The sequence below is a fragment of the Nycticebus coucang genome, chromosome 16, assembly GCF_027406575.1.
Source record: "Nycticebus coucang isolate mNycCou1 chromosome 16, mNycCou1.pri, whole genome shotgun sequence".
NCBI lineage: Eukaryota > Metazoa > Chordata > Mammalia > Primates > Lorisidae > Nycticebus > Nycticebus coucang.
In genome coordinates, this window is record NC_069795.1 from 10373587 (window position 1) to 10391866 (window position 18280).

Sequence of the window (18280 nt, forward strand, 5' to 3'; positions counted from 1 at the left end):
CCCTGCCAAAATGCTCACACAGCTAAGACTGTCACCCAGTGGTTAGGCTCCCAAACCCTCATTCTTTCTGCGGCATTACATGGCCTTCCTGTAACATGAACAGAGGTCTAGTTCTTCCTGAACCATTTCTCTTGCTCATAAATAAGTAGGTTTCTGGAAAGGCAAAGTGGTCTGAGGTTTGCAAGGAGATCATGGTCGAAATATTTAACCGCTCACCTGCACAGCCCAGCTAGTAGGGACAAATGCTGATTGTAAAACCACCAGTTGCCACCAGAGGAATCCTGGATAACATATAGGACCTCCATGAGTTTTGAATTTCAGGTAAACAACAAATCATTCTTGTAGTAGAAGCAATACTTGGGACATATGTATACTGAGAGACATTTCAGTGTCTCTCAGATCAGATCAGAGCTTCCAGTCTGATCTCAGACATGTAAGCACAGCACTGCTGGGGACAGGTCACGAGATCTGGCTGGGTCTTGGAGGCTGGTTTTCTGTGAAAACGTAAAAGCATAATGGGACACTGTTGACTTCAGTCAGTACCTAAAATGATCTGTTTTATTCTCAAAGCTTGAACAGTCGTGGTTGGAGCAAGACTCTTCCCTCTGGTCTGTCTTTATGTCCTATACCTCCCTGTGACTGCTGTGAAGTCTATTCTGATTTAATTTTTATTATCAGTGAATGGTACTCCTTGCTCATACCACCCTCTTGTTTATAGGGCAAACAATGTAAGTTTGAAAACAACAACATTAGTGAAATATGTGTTTATGTATTAGTATTATTTATATCAAATGTTAATATATTATTTATAATATAATATTGATTATTTCATATTAAGTGCATATTAAAATCATCCAAATGTCCAAAAGTAAGGAAGTTTGCCTGAAATGTGGGCTTGTGGTTAATTTTCCTGTTCTTCATGTATATGTACGTTTTGAACTTTTCTATAGTGAAAATATGTGGTCTTTTATAATCAGAAAATAAAGAAAAGAACTTCTAAAGAACAATCTAGAAAAAGAACAGAAAAGACAGATGATGAGGCAATGAGGCTAAGACCAAATCTTCTTCCTGGGGAGCAGCTATATTTATGGAAACATGTAGCAGTGAAACTCAGAGTGAAAATGCCAGCAACGACTCACTGCAGAGTGGAAATAACCCATCAACCAACCCATGTTTTGTCTACACGACATAAATAACTGTTTGGGTTGGTTTCCTTTTTTGTTTTTTCCCATTCCATTGGCCAATTTAGGCATACTGCGAACAGAATATTCGATCAACTTAGGCTATTTTCCAAACTCTAATTTAGTGCAATGTTTAGCTTAAAATTGACTGCGAGTGTCCCGGATGCTCCACCTGAACACAGCACTTCCTGGAAGCAGTGGCCCCTTCACTACCACCCTCATCCTCTCCTCTGCATCCTGTGCTCATGGATCTGACCTAGGAGGTGAAATGCTGGGGTGTTTTCTCTACTAGAATAATGTCACTTGGCAAGGGTGTGTTGTCTGCTCCTTGAGAACATTTGTTTGTAAAGAGGTAAGAGTTTTTTAATATATATGCAAAGAATGATAATGAAATGTGTCTGGCTCGAACATAATCAAATGAGATCCCATCTAGTTTCAACAATTCAGAGCGCCAGGGCTAAAGACATTTTTACCGTAACTCATATTTTCAGCCCTGTGAAGTTGCCGCCCACACAGGAAATGACTTGGAACAGGTGGTCCACGGAGCTTGCTGGTCTTGTCTGGCTCCATGGGTAATGCTTGTGGGCTCCTGACTCACTGAATAATTATGAGCCTGAACAAAAGGCTCTCAGATAAGCCCTAAGTCAAGACACAGAGAAAGGCAAGGTGCAGAAGATGACTGTCACAGCGTGCTAAACTGTTCACACTGAGCTGATGAATGAGGCTCCCAAGGAAACAATGCCTCCTTGGTTTGAGCTCTGGCTGGCTCCGCTAGACAAGAAGGCACAGGTGAGGGGAGGGGCATTGTACACCTCGATTTTAATGAACTTAAACGTATTAGGAAACAGTGTACTTCGAGTCAAGTCTTCACAGGGGCCACGAGCTGTACATACTGGACATACCTTTGAACCCTTCCCAGACTGGGAGGTGGTGATGTAATTCTTCCCATTCTACAGATGGAAGAATTGAGGCTTAGAAGCTCATATTCTTAGCTTTGTCTTTTAGCAGGGGCAAATGGGTGGTGTTATGGGCTAAATTGTGTCTCCCAAAAAATGTATGGTGAAGTCTTAAGCCCCAGTACCTCAGAATGCTTCCTTATTTGGAAATAGGACCATTGCACATGTCATTATTTAAGATGAGGTCATACTGGAGTGGGTGGGTCTCTCATCCAATGTTGTGATTGTCCTTATAAAAAAGAATACATGTGAAGAGACAGGACTCCAGAAGGCCACGCCAAGAGGGAGAATTGGAATGATGTATCTACCAGCCAAGGAATGCCAAATATTGCTGGAAACCACCAGAAGTTAGGAGAGAGGCAAGGAAGGACTCTTCCCTGCAGGTGTCAAACGTTCTGAGGGAGTGTGACCCTGCCAACCCCTTGATCAGACTTCCAACCTCCGAAACTGTGGGACATTAAATTTCTGTCATTTTAAGCCACCCAGGCTGCAGCAGCTCCCGCAAACTGATAGAGATAACTAACACTTACTGAAGGCTGAGGAGATGAATCTTAATGAGGCCTTTTCAGAAACCTTATCAGCTATACAAAGCAAGCTATTGCTAACTGGAATATGTGATTTAAATGAAAATAATTTAGGTGGGTAATGTATGACTGAGAGTGAGAGTGAGAGTAAATGGCTCTGTTAAACAGAAAAGAAAGCAGAGACAGGCATGCCCTCCTCACGACAGCAACTCCGACTCTACTTTAGATGGAAAAACCCTAGTGGGAGCCCCCACCCAACTGGGAAACTAGAGGGAGTGTCCACAAGGTCATCTTCATGTCCAACGCAGATGGCAAGTTGGGGGTTTCTCAGAAACACCCTTGGTCTTAGTCATTCACTGGGTAGGCCACAGAACTCACCGAAAGCTACTGTTCTCAAGATTAAGGTTTATTACAGGGACGAATACAATTAACATCAGCCCAGGGGACACTTCAGACCAGAAGCAAGAGAGGTGCCAACAGGGAACTTGCATGTCCACTCCTGCAGTCAGAGCCACACTACTTTCCAGCACAGATGTGTGACAGTGCGCGTGGTAATACACCCCAACAGGGAGCCCCTCAAGCTTTCGTGTCTGGTGTCTTTACTGGGGTTTTATCACCACATACAGTTCCTGGCTGCCCAGGTAGCTGAGCTCAGTTTCCAGCCCCTCAGGTGATCTAGCTGACACCACCTTCCCTGAAGCCCCCACCCTAAAGCTTCACCCCCAGATCATCTTGTTACTACCTGGCTGGTCCAAGGCCTGCAGGCAAACAAAGCCACTCTAATCAGGGACTACTTCCCGCTTCCCGAAGCTGTGCACAGACCACTTGCAGAAGCTGAGAAGGAAGGCCAGACCTCTGTTTGAGCAAGTTTAAATTCTTTATTGTATCTCAGGTTAGAACCAGACCTTCATTTTCCCGTCTGAGCCCATGGGGCTGAAACAGCCCCACAACCCCAATTCTGGGGGCAAACCTCTCTTTTAAGGAGACTCTCTGAATGAGGAGGGAAGCCTCGTTCACCCTCTAGGGGCTCTGTGGTGAGCCTGGGATAAATCCAGCCCTGAGCCCTCTCACGGGGGTGGGAGTCTTTGTGCAGCTGGGCCTGTCCAGTGTCTGCTCTGCACATGCTCGCCGAGCTGTGGTGTCCAGAAGCCAAACAAGGCTAGACCCAGGAAAAGCAAGAAAGGCCTGGATCTGGCCTCAGTCAACAGGAAGGTACATGGGACAGTGAGATGGGTCTCAGAGAGGGTGTGGAGAAAACAGCCCTGCAGCAGAAACCCCACAGCCTGTGGCTGTCAGGGAGACACAACCTCTGGCTGTCCCGAGGGACAAAGCAGGGAGGGGCACCCAGACTTGGTGCTGCCCCACCTTGATCCCGCCTTGAGCAATTCGCCCCGCTTGGGAGGAAGGACAAGGGCGGGCATGGTCTTGGCCCTGCCCCACTCTTATCCATCCCAAACAACTTCCACACCCAGGGCAAGGAGGTGTGGCCAGGCACCCCAGACACAGTAGGATTTGGAAAATGACCTTGAGTAACCTAAGGCTAATTATCATGTCATTAACTGTCCATGAAAATGGTTCCATGGTGACATCTGAACCACAAAGAGGGCCCAATCCAGACAGGATGAAGCAGGACCCCAGGCCGAAGGGCCCTGTTTGTTATCTAGGACAAATGTATTTTGCTCTATAACCCCGTCTTTCTCTCCCTCAATAAACTCTGCTTCATGCTTGCCTTGCTTTTGGCGGCTCTGGTCATTCTTCAGCCAAAAGAGCACACCAAGAACCAAGACCGCAGACAAGTGCCTGAACCCTGACCTGACTCCCTGTACTGGAGCTGCAGGGGGAAGACGCCCCCCACAGCCCAGGTGGGGTGTGCGTCTTTTCCTTTATCCATCTTGATGCCCAAACACAGTGCATGTGACCCTCACAAGCGATTTTCAGTAACTAGACGAGCCAAAGGGACAGCAGGCACGGCTCCTGCAGCGACATCTATATTCTTTCTTCGGTTCCAGAATCAGTGGCTGCTCCCTTTTCTCAAACTTCCGGTGTTTGTCGAAAGCAGCTGCTTCATAAAAGCGTTCAAACATCTGTCTAATTTCTTACATTCTACCACCAAATAGTATATGTTATTTCCACATTTTCATGCGGGAGACCAATATTGGTTGAGCATTTAAAATATTTTTACGATGTAGACAGAAATTAAAGTGAGCGAAAAAGTTTGCCTGAGCAATCCTCCCGCTGCAGCTGCTTCAAGAAAAGGGGTTTCCTGCCCTCCGTACATTTTCAATGCAAAATAAGCTGTAGGCAAGGGGGGGGGGGGGCAGTTTTAGAAAGAAAAGCCAAAAAAAGAAATAGAAAGAAAACAGAAAATTAGTGTAGTCATTTGCAGCCAAATTTGAACTATTTTCCTATAATTTTATAGGATTTAAAAGATTCATTACATGGTAAATGACTGAAATAAAAGATATTTTTTAATGGAACTCTGTGGACAACATACCTGCCAATGGAAATGGAGTTAAAAGTTATCAAAATTATTTCCATGGGTGCATGAGACCTACAGGATGGAATAAATGTGTTTCGAATCTTGAGCTTTGACCCATCATTTGAAATTCATTTTCTCTGACTTTTCCATAAGTCATGCCAAAGAAAATAAAGGAACCAGGCCTGGTCTCTGCACACCGTTCCCCTCCTCGCCCACTGGGCACACCAGCTTTCTAACACTACCATGTGGACTCAGACAAATGTGTGGCAAGTCGTCCTGATGTCTGCTTGTCATTGACAAAAGCAGAAAATTAGTATCACCTTCGGCCAGCTTTTGGATTGTGTTCCATAATGCATTAGGCGTCCTTTTGTGATTCAGTTTGGTATTTTGGCTTGATAGTGCTGTTTCCCTTAACTTCAAAGGTTGCTCTCTGCCTGAATAACTCGTCTAAGCCTAGAATATAAGAAATGAGCCTTTATTCTAAATGAGCATTACCCACCAAACCTCTAAGGGAACCAGCAGCTAAAAAGTCTTTAATAATGGTGTAAAATGAAATAAAACCTTAATAATACTTTCAATGTGAAAATGCTTCCTTTAATGTAGAAAAATCCAGATGTGGCCACATCCTTACCCAATGACTAATTACTGTGGACCCCCCGACATGAGCTACTGTGAACCCCCGCAGGTAGACCCCCCCATGAGCTACTGCGAACCCCCATACTCAGAGCTAGCAGTGAGCTTTTGCTTCCAATCCATAAAGGGCATTAACAGGACTGGGGCTTTGCACGGTGTGTTTATGCTTTGCCAATTTCACACAGACCCTTTATAGTATATTAATATCATGCACTGTGTCAACTGCGGAAAGGTTCGTGACTGACGGGGCTGAAAAGGCACATTTCTCTAACAGCCTGTTTCTATAATTGAAGTCATTCTTCTTCATGACTCAGACCACCATATGCTTCCACTTCTCCCCACCCCATTTTATCAAGGGACCTCGACACATTGGATTTCAGCATAAATTTCACATATATTCAGACAGTACCAAAACTCAAGCCAGCTCACCCTCAGCTCCTGGTGGACCCCTCTCCTGAGGATCTCTCGGGTCCTTGAAGGCCTCTCAGCTGAGGGTGAGGTCAGCCCTAATAACAGTAAATACTGGGGCATATTGTCCACCATGTGCCAGGTGCTGTGCTAAGTACTATATGTGTGTTAGGATAGTTGGTCCTCCCAGGAACTCCGTAAAAGAAAGATGAGAAAACTGTGGCATTGAGGCACGTTAGAGAATGCGACTGTGCAGCGACACGGCATCCAACGCCCACCTCAGCGTTCTCATCTCACCACGTTGACCCACATCGGTGACAATTAACACCTGCTCACCACCCCTCTGCGCCATGCTCACCCACACCCCTCCCAACTTGATGCACGCCCCCTCTCTAATGCCCCCCTTTGAGGGGGGTTCTACTGAGGGAGTAATGCCTTCTTCCACTCCCTCGCCCACTCTCAGCCCTTGTCAAGTGGGAAGAGCAGCCTTTTCCTGGGCGGGCAGTCCAGTGCCGTAAAGGTAACTCCTCTCCAGCTAACTCCTCCCAAGTTCCACCCATCCAGGAGACAGAGACGTAACCTAAGACATTAGATACTTGTTAAGCATGTGTGATTTATGAAACACGTTTTATTATGATAGGGGCAAAATTGTTCAAAATTCCCTTTCCTAATACTTCTCTCACACACACATTCACACACATGCTTGGAAGTGTGATCTGCAGAGTGGACTCCTGAGCATTTCTGTGGTATTCAGAGATCCTGATATAACAGAGAATTGGAAAAAGGAGCGTGGGTTGCCTGACTTAGAAAGAACTCTGAGTCATTCACAAGAGGACAGAATGAACCTTGAAGACACCAGGAGGCCTTCAAGACAGGGAAGGTGGAGGGATGGACAAAGGGGAGGGGGGGCCTGTGGGAAGAGGTCCGAGGAGAGTCTCACAGCACTTGTCTCTTTCCGTGGATGCCGGAAGCAATGCCCCCTTTGCCTCTTTGGGAGACTTCAGTGAGAACTCAGCCTTAGTCCTCAAGGCTCTCTCCGTCAGAACTGTGTCCCTTTCAGAGATCTAACTTTGCCAAGTAGGGGCTGATGGTGGGAGTCCTCCTCAGGGGAGAGTTAGACAAGGCACAGCTGGGATATCAGGGGCCCACTGACCCCAGATGGCTCACAGACTAACACGCTATTTGAAAACAATGCCACGTGACTTTAATGAAGAATTAATGTATGGTCAGTAAGAGATTACAAGGGCAGTGAAAAGAGATCAAAGCTGGTATAAGGGTCCAATTAACTGGACATAGCTTCTGTGTGCTTCCTAGAAAGATGGGGTGAGCCATGAAAGAGGCCAGGCGGTGCTGTCAGTGTGTGAGGGGCCTGACTCCTTTCTCCCGAGGTGCTCCCCTCTGCGACAACTATCTTGTCCTGTGTCCTGGGAAGCCCATCGTCCTGGGCAAACCCAGACAGCTAATTGCCTGCTCCTACCATTAACTAAGAGCTAAGGAGCCAGTGAATGAATCCAACCTCATGTTCCTATGCCTCATTCTTGTTTTTTTATTTTATTTATTTATTTAGAGAGTCTCATTCTGCCACCCTGGCCCTGGTATCATAGCTCACATCAACCTCAAGCTCTTGGGCTCAAGTGATCTATCCTCTTGCCTCAGCCTCCTGAGTAGGGCAACCCTCTCAATTAGTGGTAGGGCTGCCCTGTTTCTTAATAGACTGAACACTATGTATTTAGATTTTGATTTTACCTACTTTGCAGAAACTTATGAGACAGATTTAAAATTGACTAGGAGAAAACAAAATAAGATTTGGGGTTCAGAAAAGACTAAGTGAGGATGAACAATAATGAGCGATAAGAAATGTATTTCAAAAATTATTGGATGGGGGGTTTGACAAATTGGCTTACTTTAAATGATTGTGTTTGGCAAAGGCCCCATGAAGGCTTCTCTCTAACACAGATATGGATGACCTAAGCATGGCTTGTCCACCCCTGTGAGAAAAAGGCCCATGTTCCTTAATGCCCTGACCTACTGATCCCCCCACCTTCTTCTTGAGGTTTGGTTTCTGAACATGGCCAGAGCTTCCAGCAGCTGAATACCCTCGAGAGATAGTAACCTGTGAATGAATGATGTAAGTCAGATTCAGAGGCCTGTGTGGATTGCCTGGTGCAACAGACTGAACACCCCCCCCCCCAGGCCTGTGTGGAAATTCTACCCACTAAGGTGGTGGTAGTAGAAGGTGGGGGCTTTATGAGATGATTAGGTCATGAGGAAGATGGCCCAATGAATGGCATTAGCTCTCTTTCCATCATGCGAGGACCCATGAAGAAGATGGCTGTCTATGAACCAGAACGTGGGTTATCACCATGGACTAAATCTTCTAGTTCCCTGTTCATGGGCTTCTCAGCCTCCAGAACTATGAGAAATGAAACAAGTGCTTATTATGTAGGCCACCCTGTCCATATTGTTCTGATTTCATAGCCTAAACTAAGACACGCCAGCTCTGTGGCACTCAGGCCTATTCTCCATCCTGTTCTCAACCAGCTTTCTCCTAAATATCCACAAAACCATCCCCAGTGTCTGCCAAAACTTCAGTTCAAAAGAATAAAGAGTGAAGAAGTCAGACAATCATGTGAATTTTGTCACCTCTACCAGGGGTGTCAACCTGCAAGCCACGGGCTGCCTCCTGATTTTATGAGGACATTTTTGCTTCTCTGGGTGTCAGATATCATGTAAAATATGCCCAGACCTCTTACTTGCTCATAAACTTTCATTAGTGTTTGTATATTTCATGTGTGGCCCTAGACAACTCTTATTCTTCCCATGTGCCATGGAGGGAAAAAAAAAGTTTGGACACCCCTGCCTACGTGTTTGCTACCCTGAGAATGAAGACACTGGTATTTATAAAGTGTAAGCTGTTTCTGGGTCTTTCACATAAGCATCCAAAAACTTTGCCTCAAAGAAGAGAGAATACAGTAGTGGTATATTTTGTGTCTTGCACCTGTGGAATCACAGCATGTTCCAGAACAATATGACTGGAACTCCTGGTAGAACTAAGAGCTACTACCTTCCTCAGTGCAACCAAAAATGTCCTAATCTCTCCAAGTCCTTTCTTGCTTTCCATATTAAAGAATGCTGACTGATAACTTGACCTCAAGCGTCAAGAACAGTTTGAACATTCTTGACCTAACAATGCATTTAGAATGGCCTTTCTTCAGGGTGCTGTCCTGTTCCCTCTGGACTTCTTGAACATCTGAATCCTTCCCTCTTGCAGGGGTGCTTAAGTCAGGGGATTATTCCTACTTGGTTCAGCATGTGTCAAGAAGGTGCGCAGGGAAACGTCCAGCAGTTGGAGTAGGCTTAATCAATCTGTCCTGAATTTGGGCACCAATGTTGGCTGCAGGGATTCTTGGAGAATGCCATTCTCTGAGTAAGCGGTTCTCCTAGCCTGTACTGTTCAAGGTCTCCACCGAAATGTTAAGGCTGAACTTAGAAGGCACAGAAGGATTTAAGATAAACCATTAAGACAGGGGTCAAATGACTTCCCAAAGAACTGTTCAACTCCTTGGCTTAAAGTGTGATAAGTTTCCAGGGAAAAAAACATATGAGAAGATTGCTCAGTTTAGGGCGGCGCCTGTGGCTCAGTCGGTAGGGCGCCGGCCCCATGTACCGAGGGTGGCGGGTTCAAACCCGGCCCCGGCTGAACTGCAACCAAAAAAATAGCTGGGCGTTGTGGCGGGCGCCTGTAGTCCCAGCTACTCGGGAGGCTGAGGCAAGAGAATCGCTTAAGCCCAGGAGGTGGAGGTTGCTGTGAGCTGTGTGAGGCCACGGCACTCTACGGAGGGCCATAAAGTGAGACTCTGTCTCTACAAAAAAAAAAAAAAAAGATTGCTCAGTTTAATTAGTCCACAAAAAATAGGGTAGATGTCAATAGAGAGAAATCTTTCTCAAGTTTCGGAAATCACACTTTAGCATTACCAGCTGCTCATTTCTCCCAGCCCTCTGAAGACTGTTGCCTGGGATTGTATTGTAATCATTCATCCAGATGATCTCAGATTGTGTCACTGCATTAAGGGCTAACAAGATAAACAGAGTAAAGCATTTGATGAAGTGCGAAATTCATCCCACTTAGAAAAAACGATGTTTCCCTCCCGAGGGAAAACCCAACAAAAACCCAACTTTTTACGAAAGTTATTTGTTTTTGCTTAAATTTCTGGATGACAGGATACATTCATGTCATTTTCACACATGGATAGCACCAAGTAGCAATGAGGCAACTGAATTCCTCAGCACTGAGCTTCATATTCCTCCCTCAGTTTAATGAGATAGATCAATAGAAGGGTGGTTATGTAACTGAAGAGTGAAGATAAAGAGTTTTAAGGCCCTCCCAACGTTGGTTTCGGAGTCAAAGCACCTGATGAGAGCTTAAGAGATAAAGAGTCACCCCGATTCTGGCTCAAACATCTTTCAATTTTATACGTTTGCTATTTAGCTGAAACTCAAATTTTGTTTGTTTTACATATTTTTATATGTTCAGAAAGTGCCAAAAATGTATACACATTTTAGGAAATGTATATATTTGTTATCATATATTGTATCTTGTATGTCTTGTAAATACAGAAAGTCAAATGTGACTTGAGTATTACAATTTTAATCCATTTTTTCTTTCTTAACATGTGTATACATGTTTTGCATCTGTATTTTCTACCTGAAGTCACTTATTTCTTCATAGTAAAGATTTACATAAGAGTTAAGAAAGGAAATGAAGAGAGAAAATACATATAGAGTGGATATTACAGGAGAGTCTGATCTCATCCATTAAATGGGAAGGAATTATGTTAAAAATCATTGATTCTTGGTTGTCTCTAGTCATTAAAAATGTTAAGAAAAGCAAAAACAAAAGAATGCCCCATGGGGGACTGCAGATAGCACACACGTGAATAATACTAAATAAAGAAGTTGATGGAGACTGAGATAGATTCAGAAGCTTGCGAATGTAGGTGTCTTGGAACATTATTGACTTTTTTCTTTCTGATGTGAACTGAAGCAGGTCACAGCACAGCCAGCCCAGTTAGGTTAAACACAGGCTGGCTCATGAAGAGATACACCTCACTGTGACAGTGACTGTTGTGTGGGGAACACACAAACCAGCAGACGGGAGCCAGACGACAGCACTGGTATGTTCAGAAACAGTTGTTCTATGAAATACTGGATGGACTCTTCCCAAGATCCTGAAATTCTACATTTTGTGTGAACTAGCATCAGATACCAAGCACCTACCCTTTCTGGAACAAGCACACCCACTGCTTTTGCCAGACTGTTGCATTATTGGCACCATTTTGCTCAATCCTGTGTCATTTGGATATGCTGGTGTCCTTCCATCTTGCTCATCTATTTGCTCACAGAGGGCATGATTTGTGCTATGTTACACTCATGCTAAGTATCAAAAAGTATAACTAACTAGTCCTTCAAACTTTGGAGCCTCATAAAAACACTGTTTTTGCATCATGCGGACAATTAAATTGCAAAGCTGGTGTTCGGGAAGATGGTCATGAAGAAGATGGGTTATGTGGGCTCGTCCTGAATCTCCAGCTACACACCTGGACTGGGAGGAAAGGAAGCTGAGAAGTACATTTTGTCCTTTCCCCAAAAGCTAGCTGGGAGGCACAATCTCCCTTTGGAAGTTGCTGGTGCTGAAGATTGGAGAGGATTGAGACTGGCATAAACTTCACACAAGGTTTGAGTTAAAACAAAGTAGGAAACAGAATGAAGTCCCCTGAAATCCAGTTCTCAGACTGTAGTAGGTGCTGAAAAATGTCATGTCGCCCATTAGGTGCGAATGCTTCAGAGCAGATGTCTCTGCAGGAAGGGACCCACCCAGCGTGCAGGAGGGAGCCCAGAAGCAAGAACCAGGAGCTGTACGATCAAGCTCACCCTTCATGCTAATTGGTTTGGAAGTTCAAACAAGGACATAAATTCAGTGGCTTTCGACTCCCCTGTAAGATGAGGCCATGTGGGTGTGGAAGGTCATGGGCTGCTCCCACAGAACATTGCAGTATAAATCACAAAGAGAAAACCAGGGCCATGACTCTGCCCATTTATATGATTTGTAGCCCAAGACCTTCCAGTTGAAGAGTTCCTTCCCAAGGGGATAAGAGGTGTATGTGGGATCATGCTTATCATGCCTAGAGCTATCACTTGTCAACAAAGCCCCTGACTGCCGAGAGTGTTGTGAGTGTCCTGAGTGTTATTTGAATTGTAATGAGCAGTAAGAAGGTACTTTTACAGTTCTCCTAAAATACTTAGTCTACTCTAGGCCTGTTCCCTAATACCATATCCTTTCTAAGTTATCAGTTTTCACCAAACTAGAACTACTTGAATGTCCAATGTCCAAATTACTCAACCAAATTCATCCTGTCTCTTTCTAGGAAGCAGAATCATAGCAGAAAAAGTTGTGTGTGGGGGGAATGTCTAAGAAAAGTAAATGCAGTTTTACTTTTTATTTCTGACATCCACTAGATCTGGTGTCCTCAAACTTTTTAAACAGGGGTCCAGCTCACTGTCCCTCAGACCATTGGAGGGCCGGACTATAGTTTAAAAAGATAACTATGAACAAATTCCTATGCACACTGCACATACCTTATTTTGAAGTAAAAAAGCAAAACGGGAACAAATACAATCACACCGCCTCATGTGGCCTGGGGGCCGCAGTTTGAGGACCCCTGCACTAGATAGTCAGTGAGATGTGAAATACCTCTATGTGCAATAAAGACCACCTAATAGACCCCGTCTTCAGTGGGTGTTTATCCTATACCACATTTTTAAAAACAAGTCAGACTGATTCATTATAAATCTCAGTGTGATTTGTTTTCCCTTTATTCTTTTTCAGACTCTGGTTAGGGTTGAGAGGCCTTCCCATCTGTGGGGCAGAGAGATGTGCTGTGAGTGTGTGCGTGCCACGTTACTGCCCAAGGTGCAACTTGTATCTGCTGACATAACACGAGGATGGCAGCTCCTACCCTCTCTGTCGTAAATCCCTGCTCTGGCCTAAACGTTTCAGAACGCTGTGGGAGCAGCATTGTGTTTTTGTGATAAGTTCCCATGATTGATATGGGGATGCAGATGGAGTAGAGGGACTTAGAGGTAAATTATTTCCACTGACTTTTGTTACATTGCTGGGGAAAAAATATGTCCTTTATGTGACTCGAAGACAGCTTTGTCCACACCTGATCATAGGCCCCTCTTCGTGCTATTCCCTACAGAAAAGGGGTGACAGACCCCAACTCTCACAGCTTCAGGACTCTGGGAGAGGCCAGCCGAGGGATAGCAGGGGTAAAGAACTTACTTTCTTCTCTCTTTTGTTTTCCTTGTTTCAATTTTACAAGATGCTTAGTATAGGAGGTAGAAAATAAACTATTATCTATCTTAAAAAAAAAGCACAGTTTTCACATCTCATCTTTATAAGTATTAAAAATTATCTTTGCAAACGTTTTATAAATATCACAATTGTCACCCTCATTTTTACAAATACAGTTGCCCCTTGGTCCACCTGGGGGATTGGTTCCAGGACCCCAGAGTACACCACAATCCATAGCTGGCCCTGTGGGACCTGCCTAGGGGAAAAGTCAGCCATCTGTTATGTGGGTTTCACACTGAATACTGTATTTTTGGTCTGTCTTTGATTTAAAAAAATCCTGCATACGAGTGGACCTGGGCAGTCCAAATACGTGTTGTTCAAGGGTCCACTGTATTAACTCATTTAACCTTCATCTCTGTGAGATGAGTGCTTTGTGGTTGTTCCCATTTTACAGGTAAGGAAATTGAAGCTGAGTAGTTTGCCTGAAATCACAGGAGCCGAGACAGGACTCCGACCCTGGCAGGCTGATGACAGCATGCGCCCTGTGTGTGGGGAGGTGGCTGGACTAAAAGGGGAGAGCCCTTCCAGAGCCTGGTGGGGAGTCTTACACCCTCTTCTTAGACCTTCAGGGCTCATCGGCCCCTCCTCACTATCATTGCTTGTCCCCCTTCCCACCTCCTTGCGATGCGTCCCCAGGAGCTTCCCAGGTTGGCCCTGATGAGCCCCGCCTGCCTGAGGCAGTCTGTGCATCCTGAGGTCTTGCCCTCCTTCCTGTCTGGTGGGTCTTGGGACAAAGCACCCCTGACCCAGCCTGTGATGGTGACCCCACTGTCCACACTGGGTTCCTGCCAGTCAGAGCCCCAGGCTGCTGAGCTGCCCCCCAATCCAGCCGTCCTCCTCGCCCCTCCCGCTCCCCCTCCCATCTTTGTGGTCCTACTCTGTAATGTTAGCAGAAGTTTCTCTGCCTCTGAGCTGTTCACATCTGAGGCCAGATAATTCTTGCTGTAGGGTGCTGTCCTGTGTATCGTAGGATGGGATCAACATCCCTGCCCTCTACCCACTAGCTGCCAACAGTCATTTCAAAATGTCTCCAGCCATTGCCAAGTGATCTCAGCTGAGAACCACTGTGCTGGACTGACCTTGATCCTGGCCATACTGCAGTGAGCCCTTCCTTGGCCTGCTCCTTGACCTTCTCCATCTCGTTGCACACTTGGACCCCACTGTCTGGAATAGATGTTCCTAGGGACCACAGCCTCACACTCTAGCCTGAGCCTACCTGATTCCCCACATCTACAATCCACTCCCAGAGTGGGAAAGCAAGGCTGACTGTTCAGTTCAGCTACTGACCGTTGGCTATCCCTGGACGTGATTGAATATAACTGATGCAAGTGTTCAAGTTTCAAAGAACCAAATACAAATAACTTTTCATATCATCTGACGTTGGGTTAACACAAACAGCATCAAAAAAAGAAAGAAAGGAAGGAAGAATAGCAACCAAGATTAAATGAGAGGGCGTGTGTCATGTTCCTAACAAATACTGGTACTAGCTCTACTAAGCCAGTAATTTGGGAGAACTGGATGACAAATTAAAATAAAAATAATGACCATTAAAATATTATAGACCTTAACTTATTCAATCTTTATTGAAAGACTCTCTTATTACTAAATTCATAAACATATGGTGTAGGAATTTCAGAAATTACATATAAGCAAAACAAAAGGAAAAAGCCCTATCTACCTATGATAATTTGACTAAAGGACAATGATAGTTAGCACTTGGTGTCTGTCATCTGAGGCCTGCCACCCCTTAATTGAGTACAAACATGTAAACACGTCTACATATATACAGGTGGTCTTTGGGTTACCGACAAGATACGCTCCTAAGAAAATCTTCAGGATCTGTATACAACTCAGATTCCTGATGAATAGTGCATGCATGCTAGTAATAATAACAACAATAACAACATCCTGTAATGGCTCATAGGTGGTGACAACAATATACTGTAATACTATAAGAATAATAATATCCCTGTACTGTAATAGGAAGTCACAGAAACTATTGTGCTCTTTCTTTTAATTCAGACCAACAACATAAAAAAATTCATACATGAAATTGAGATAGAAGAAATTTCAAAAAAAATGATTAAAGGTTAACATTCACCTTTAACGTTGCTTCAATGCTAGCCTAATAGGAATGTTACTCTTATTTTGATCTTCAAACCAAATCAGTAATAACATTTCTATCTCAATAATTAACCCCTGCTCTGCTTAGTAAGAATTAATGCTTTCCGTGGAGCACTGCCTCTCCCATGCTATATTACTCCCACTTCGGCCTTTAGTCCAGGGATGGAAGCCTAAGGCTTTCCCAGGGAATATGGCTTCTGGCTTTTCTCTAAACGTTGCATCCTTTCCACCTTTGTCACCTCTGTAATCACCTTCCTTTTCACCACAGATGCACCTTGACTTGCAGTGGACTCTCGCTTTGGGGGTGTGGTCATAAGGGGAAACACAGACTCACAAAATCAAATAAAAAAATGAAGACGAGGTGATGCTGTGCATGAGCAGCTACCATGGAACTGATGAGAGCAGCTGGGGAGTGAAGACGCTGCTCCAAATAACTGCGGGCCAGGCCGGTTTGTTTACCCATGTGGAAGAGTCTAGTTCCTCAATTATTAATTTAATTGTTTAATTATAAATTATCCTGTGGGTATTCTTGGGAGCCGGTTCATAGGTAGTGAACACTGTAACTGGGATCATCTATAACCCGGGGACTCCTTATATGTGTACATGCATACGTGTGTGTGTACATGATTGCTGTCCGGAAAGGACCCAGCCATCGCTAAGACCATTTTTTAACAGTACGTGGCTGGATACTTTCTGGACAGACCTCTTTTGCCTACGTATGGATAGGTGTGCCATACTCTGTATACTACTTTTATAATATTTTCTCTTTTCACTTAGTATCTGTTATTCACATCATCACAAGTTTTCTTGACGTGTACTCACATCAACTGTCACCATGACTGCATGATAACCAGTCAGTCCTGAGTCTGGGGCTTCTAGCGCCAGCACCCTCAAATCCTGGGTTCCTCCTCCCCATCCTCACCCCTCTTCTGCCTCCGAGGTCAACCTGAACTGTCTGGAACATTCTAACATACATTCTTCCCACTTTGGACCGTGCTGTTTGGGGAGAATAAACTCCCAGGGGTAGAACTATAGGACAGAAGGCACAGAGGCTTCTGAAACATGCCACCAAATTGCCTCCCAGGAGATCTTACCAATGAGCAGCCCCTCCAGCAGCATGAGTGCCCTGCATCCACTGGGAGGGTAGAAATGTTTGTCCTGACATATTAAATGGTGCTCTTCAGAGATGCACCTTCAATAGTTTGGAGCCAATTCGGGATATTTCACTTTCTTCATCCTTGGGATTTTGGCAACAGTGATCGTCTTTCCAGCCAAACTGAGATAAAGAAGTAAGCAAGTGAGACAAACCAATAAGGAAAGGGCACCCAGGGGATTTTCTCCATTTGTGAACAGTGCCTGCAGAGCGAGCCAGGACGGCCACCTTAACTTATCCTATATCTATTTCTTAAGCATGTATTTGCTAATAATAATGGTAACATGGGCTCTTATAACCCTTCACCAGGCAGCACAAAATAGAAGACACAGCATTAATCTTGGAAGCAGACCACGTATCTTTGACCCAGATATGCCCCAGAACACTGGGTGCCTTTGGCCAGATTACCCATAAGCCTGTCTTTCCTTATCTTTAAGTTGGGGTAGAGCATTTAACCTCTGTGAAATTAGGAAAATAATCCCTGCCTTGCACAATATCAGAATTCAGTAGGATTGTGTATATATAAACATTTACCAAAATGTTCCTCGGTAGCACTAAATTTGTGATGACACAGTTATATAGGGTAGAATCACAGAACTCTGTACTACCCTGTTTCCCCGAAAATAAGACAGTGTCTTATTTTAAGGTGTGCTCCCAAAGATGCGCTAGGTCTTATTTTCAGGGGACGTCTTATCTTTCCTGTAAGTAGGTCTTATTTTCGGAGGATGTCTTATTTTCAGGGAAGCAGCGTACCTTGCTAAGACCACTATCACAAAGTACCCTCCAAAGGGGGTGGCATTAAAGAAAAGCAATGTACTGTCTCATTGCTCTAAGGCTAAAAGTTTAAGGTCAAGGTAATGGCAGGGTCTATTTCTCCTGGGGAGAAGTTCATCTCCCCTCATCTCTACATCACTATGTGTATCTGTGTCCAAGATTTACCTACTACTGAAGACACAAGTCACACTGGATTACAGCCCACATTAATTACCTCATTTTGGCTTTATTAATGCTATAAAGACTCTATCTCTAAATAAGTTCACACTCTATGTGACTTGTGGTTAGGAATTTAGGACTTTAGGACTTCATTGTGAGTTTGGGGAGAAACAATTTAAGCCCTAACAGACTGTGTAACTCACTTCACCATAATAACCTCAGTCCTTATTTTGAGACATTTACTTTCTACATTTAGTAAGTTTCACATGTACCCTTGTAAGATGCACCATACTGGCTGGTCTCATGAGCTCAGACAATCCACCTGCCTCAGAGTGCTGGGATTACAGGCATGAGCCACCCCACCCAGCCTAACATGTAACTTTTACAGTATTAATAGCTTTATCATTTACCAAACTTTCCAATGTAATGCTGTATAGGTAATATAAATATCAATGAATCTAGTGTATTTATAATA